The sequence below is a fragment of the Propithecus coquereli genome, unplaced genomic scaffold (genome assembly GCF_000956105.1).
Source record: "Propithecus coquereli isolate 6110/MARCELLA unplaced genomic scaffold, Pcoq_1.0 Scaffold50, whole genome shotgun sequence".
Taxonomy (NCBI): domain Eukaryota; kingdom Metazoa; phylum Chordata; class Mammalia; order Primates; family Indriidae; genus Propithecus; species Propithecus coquereli.
In genome coordinates, this window is record NW_012150841.1 from 5172666 (window position 1) to 5179004 (window position 6339).

Genomic DNA, 6339 nt, shown 5'->3' on the forward strand with positions numbered 1-6339 from the left:
GTAACCTAATCATCTGTACCCCCATAACATGCTGAAATAAAAACAATAATAAATAAAAAAAAATACAATAGAGGGCTGGCTTATGACACTTCTACTACTTACAGAAGAAAGGGCTATGTTGTCAGTAGTCAACATATGGACCCTGCAAGAGTTAGTGAATTAACACTGTGTTAACAGACAAGCTCCCAAAGGAGAACCTGAAGAGACAAAAAGCTCCAACAGAAGTGAAGGCCAGTAACCCTGGGGTTTTCAGGCAAGTCTAGTGTCTAATCAGAAGCTAGATATACAGACCCTTTAATTAAAGGGAGACAGGCACTAGTATCTGACTCCCATGGGAAGAGAAGCTGGGGACAGAGCTGCCCGGCAGAAACAATGACTGTGTTTTCCAAGGTTGGCATGAGCTTTACTTGTGTCTTCTGCAGTTAGCAGGGCATAGGAACTAATGTTTGACTTGTTTAAATGAAGTCAAGAACCTAGAGCTGAAAATGCTGGCCAGGATATACAATGAGAGGGCTAACTTGAAAGGGAATTGCACTTCCTCCACCTAAAGAAGAAAGTTTTCTGTTTTCCATGGTCAATATGAGAATCCCACAAAAGTAAGTTTACTCAGATTCTCTTAAAACGAAAGCACCAAGGAGAAGTGCCCAGACAGGTGGACAACCCCAACAGCAGCATGGATCACAACAGATTATGGACTAAGGGGGAGTCTAGTGGCCAGCTGGATAAAAGGCAATGGATATGGCGGGGTCTGACAATCTGAAGTCCCTTTAGGAAGCTCAAAATGCACCCATGAAAAGTGTTAGCTGAAGATTTCCTCCATATCACACAGTCCCATAACTTTGCAAACCATTCAAGGGTATATTCTTCCCCACACTCACCTCTCTCCCTGGGGACCATATCAAGGGTGTTGGTCAGGAGGAGAAGGTAGATTAAGATGGCAAAGGCAAAAAGAGGTAAACTCTGTCCATGCCATATACACATACATATTACTTCATCTGCTGGATTTTAAAACTCAAGACACCCACTTGAAATAGGCAGAAATTTCCCAGTATTCAGGAGTATAGGTTTTTAATTATTATACTAAATGTGGCTTCTAAGAGTTTGGAAGTGATCACAGGATGTTTGGTTATTGAAGAGTAACCACACAGCTATATGTACTTTCCAGAGATTTCCTGTCAGATTTCCTGACAGATCCCCCAAGCCAGTTTCAATGTAAGAAAGGGAAGAAAGTAACTTTCTCTTTATTCTTATCAAACAAAATTTCACAAAGTATTGATGAAGACCTATTCTGTAGGAAGTCCTCTCTTTGGATCATTTATAAAAGGGTCTGGCTTTCGTTTCCCTCTAAATGTTGTGGAATGACAATATCACAAAAGACACTTTTCTTGGAATGGGCTATGCAAACATGGCCAAATACTGCTGAGAAGGTCACCTCATCTGTGTAACACAGAAGATGATAATGCCCCACTTCAGAGTTATCAAGCTCAAACAAGAGCTTAAAAAATTATCTGTCACAATCAACCAGAAAAATAATATCTAGAAAACAGATGTTGGGAGAGGTCACGGAAGACAGGCAGACTTGGAGGCACCATGTAGGTCCATTCACCAAAACAACCACTGAACTGGCAAGAACCGTCTGAAGCAATTCAGGAATCTAGTCGAACAATTGTAGTGTCCAGGGGAGTGCTTATTAAACTGATAAGAACAGACAGTACACTTGATCTTAGCCAAAAGACCTAGAAGCGATGGGGGGGGTGCTTATTAAAGAAAGGGGCAGGAAATTTTGGTGAATTTCAGCCCTTGATTTCAGGTCCCCCAGAAATAGAAGGATGAGACTAGTGTCCTAGGAGGAAAAGAAGTTGGGTCTGAAGCGGCCCATGCAAAAGGTTCAAAGGTGCTTGCCTGGGAATGAACTGCAATTTTACCACCTGCAGAAAAAAAAGCTGTGTTCTCCATGGTAGATTTGTGGACCCACAGAACAGGAGTGTGGTGGGCATTTTCTCCACTCTCATGAGGGAGGAACAAAGATTACTTGACTCTTGCTTCAAGCACATAACAAAGACCTTCATAAAACTACAGTAATAGTCATTAGATTTCAAAAGATACAAGGTCTAATGTCTGAGCCACGTAGCAAGAAAACACAGGGCTCTATCTGGCCCGCTGGAAGGGTCAAGGTACAGCACTTCCACCTCCTGCAAAAATTGCCTTCGATAGCCTTTCAAAGGAGAAAAGAGGCAAGTGGGACATGGCCTCGGAGGAACACATCACAGACTTCCCATCCTCTAGCTTTCTGGAAGGACTGTGTGGTGTTCTGCCACACTCCAATGAGCTGTACTTCAAGCTTTTTCCTGCCTGTGTGGCCTATATGGATATGTATGTGCAAGGTCAACAGGGCAAAAATGTAGAGACCATGCCCTACACTTAAATAACACCAGGGCATTCCTCCTCCTGGGACACCCATAAATCATTGAAAGGACGGCCTTGTGAGGAAAATAAATAAAAAATATATCAATAACAGAAAAATTATCTAATTCATAGCTTCTTAGTAAGGGCTAAGATCAATCCTATAAGCTCTCTAGCACTCACACATTCTCTCTCTCTTTCTCTCTCTCTTCCTCCTCCCTAAGAGGCACCCTGCAGGGTTCTGTTTTCACAACATCTGAAAAGAGCTGAGGAGACAGAAAGGAAATGTAAATCTTTTTCTTTACATTCACCAGAAACTGCCTTTTAGAGTTTGCTTTTTACAGCCTTAAAGAGTTCCTGAGCCAACAGCTGGGCTATGAGCTTCAGGCCTCAGTTCCTGCCCAAAACCATATCCCAAGGGCAAAATCGAAGCCAAGATCACAATCCCCAGCAGATAAACTTGTCTCCAAGGAAAAGACAGCAGTCTCTGTTATCAGCCTAAGAGAACAAGCGGATACAACAGTTCACAGTACCCTGTTAATTTGGCTATAGCCATAAATCTTCTTCACCCCCTTTACAACCCACAAATAAAAAGCCTGGGTAACTGGTTTTCTCCGCCCAAAACTCTCTCCCTCTTTCACTTCTGTGTTGGCCCTTTTTCCATCTGGGAAAAAATAAAATAAACTTTTCCTTATTTCTATCCTAATCTTTATGTGAGAAATCTTTCTGAAAACCTGTGTTTACTAGCTCACACCCTAACAATCATAAGATTACCCTTTTCTCTGAGGAAGCTCCTGCTGTCCATCACACATCACATGTTTCTCTTTAAGACTCCGACTTGTATGATTGGAGACCCACGATCCGAGGTAAAGGAGAGCATTGCTGATGCAAGTGCAACAGCTACAATAAGCTTCACTCATAACCCTGAAGTTAGAGGGACAAAGACACTCATTCACATATGAAGAGAATCTGGCACTGAAGCTGCTCCTGCCAGAAGATACAAAAGAGAGCTAACTAGGGGGTGACCTGCACTATCACCGTCTGCAGAAGAAAGCTTAGTTTTCTCCATGTGGACATGTGGATCCCCGGCAAGGGAGTGTGATGGGATTTTCCACATGTCGAAGAGAAAGAGAGAGACAGAGATCACCTCTACCTTTCTTCAAGCAAATGACCAAAAGCTTCAGAAAGCTTGTCTTGTATCTCCTTAAGTTTGCAAAATACAGTGTTTAGTGCCTGTGTCAATGCAAATGAAGTCAAGAACCTGGGGCTGAAGATGCCATGGCTAGAAGGTACAATAAGAGGCTAGTTTGGAAGTAAACTGCATTTCCACTACATGTAGAAGTTCAGAGCAGGGGTTTTTGATATTCACATATGGACACTAGGAGGATGACTGGCCTGAGATCCTATTAAAAGGAAAGCATCCAAGAGGAGCACATAGAAAGAAAAGAAGGCTCCCAACTGAAGGATAGGTCATAAAATCCTAGGGGTTAGAGGACATCTGATGGCCAGAGGAAAGGCACATTCCTGAATGCCTGCATTGAATGGGATGTCAACACACACCCTCTCACAAAAGAGCCTTACTAAAGGCTCCAAAAGTAAAGATGATAAATGTCAAACACTTCAATATTCTAAAGTGAAGTGCTAGGCCAACTGGCAGACGAATGGACCCATATTAGACCATCACCCACCAAAGAGATATAAAAGAGTTGAGGTGGAAAAAGTAGGATATTTTTAGAGAGAGTTGTCAATGTGGTAAACACAGCTACCTGATCAGGACTTAGAAGACCCATACTTAGAGCCTGTCTCTGACACTTTCCAGCTCAGTCCCATTCTCCAAGTTCAATTTTCACATCTCCAAATTAATACAGGTAAGTCACATTACATGCTTCCTGGATTTCTCCCAGCTCCTGGGGTTCACATTATCCCTTTTAGTGTCAAAGTTCCATATCGCTATTTTCTGGACCTCTGAGATACTCATTCCTGATTCTTCACCCTGCCACTCTACCCAGTTGATTTCTACATCTAGTTACAAACACCTTGTCTTCAGGCACTCAAACATAACATCCTGAGGAAAGTTTACCCTGATCACTCACTCACTCTGACCCCACTCCAGAATAAATCCTGTGTTCTATGTTATGGGTCCTCATAGCAGCCTGGTTTTTATTTTCCTAGAGAATAAGCAGAGCACTTATCACATTACAATTTTACAGTTATACAATCAAACCCTAAATTACTGATAACTCCCCTGGTCTTTCAGCACTTTAAGGGCAGAAACATGTCCTTTTGGTTATTGCAGCTGCCCAAATAATAGTGCCTGGTACATACTGTAATAAGCATTCAAAAGTATTCTGGAAATTAGTAGTTAATATAAGGTCATGAGATTAATTTGTATGAGTGTGATCAGGAAAGAGCATTAAAAGGTGAAGACTCAACACAAAGAAAAAATAGGCCAATGCCAGAGTAGCCCACAATGAAACAGATAATGGAGAAAGACAGTTGGAGATGGATGGACTTACAGGGGCTCATGGAATCACATCACTTTAAGTGGCTGTCTCTATGTGGATGCAACCCGCTCCATGAGCCAAATACCAACTCTCATAATCTTGATATTTGAAGAATATCACAGAAAGACTTATGTGCCTGGCCAGTGAGGAGTACTAGAGAGAGGATTTCCAGGAGCAAGTTCTCTCTCTCTCTCTCTCTCTCTCCCTGCCCCCACCCTCTTCTCCCTTTCTCCAAAAAGTAAATAAAAATCATTTTGAAATCTTCCTTTCTCCTATCCTTCCCTCTTACCTAACTTTGACTACATGTACAAATGTTGGACAATTAAAACTTGTCCATACTCAACTAGAGGCTATTTTCAAAGTTTAAATGGCCTAACACACAGGTCTAGAACAACCATTTATAACTCTCAATTGATAAGCCTTAGCTTACCATCCTTGCTTTGAACTCCTACACTTTTTTACTGACTCTAACATTTGATTTCCATGATTAATAAAAAGGTGAAAACCTCTTTAGACATGTGCTTACAAGATGGCTGTCATTGCCTCCAGCCATAGAAAAGATGCTAAAATGTTGGCCTGACATAAAATCATATTTTCAAAGTGTGGGACAAGAAGAATGTCCTTCTTTAATTTGGAAATGCGTTGAGGATGAGAATAGAGAAAAGGATTATAGTAAAACAGAAATTTGTCTGCTGTTTCTCCTAAATTGTTTCATGATCTTTGAAGAGCCCATAAAGAGCCTAAGAAAAGGATGGACTGACTGCATCTGAGTTGTTAAATGTTATGTACAGGTTGAGACAAAAACTCATACAATGGAAAAATGCTTCATTTTTTGGAAATAAGGCTGCTTTAGAACTAAAAAAAAAATAAAGAAATTTCAAAGAGTTTCAAAATTTACACTAACAGCTGACCCCTTTTAGTGCTTTATGTTCCATGCTAGCAATGCAGGCACTCTGAAGCCTCTGTACAAAGATGTGTATAGAGTAATGCACTCAGGACTTAAGACCTAGGGTGAAAGACTTTATCAGCAAAGTGTCTACCTAAAGTCTTGTTTGCCCCTTGGCTGGGAGGGGCACCTGAGCATTGGGTTCCCATGGAGGAAGGCACTAAAACAACTCAAAGTGAAGGGGGGGGCGGGCCTTATACTACCAACAGGTGTAAGCTGTTGACTGCTCAAATAAAGCACTCTTCCAGACCTGAGACTGGTGTTTTCTTGCCACTTGAACAGAGACTATTTTATTGAGAAAACAACTTTTACCAGCACTCCAAAGAAACCAGTATTTCAGATATAATTTTCACTTTTCCAAAATTGGTTTTCTAATTTTAGAGATGTGAGCATATTATAAATAACCCAATCGCTGTGAAAGTACAAAATGTAACCTTTTGCTACCATCTAGTGGATCCACTAAACTTTACAATGAAACATTTTTTG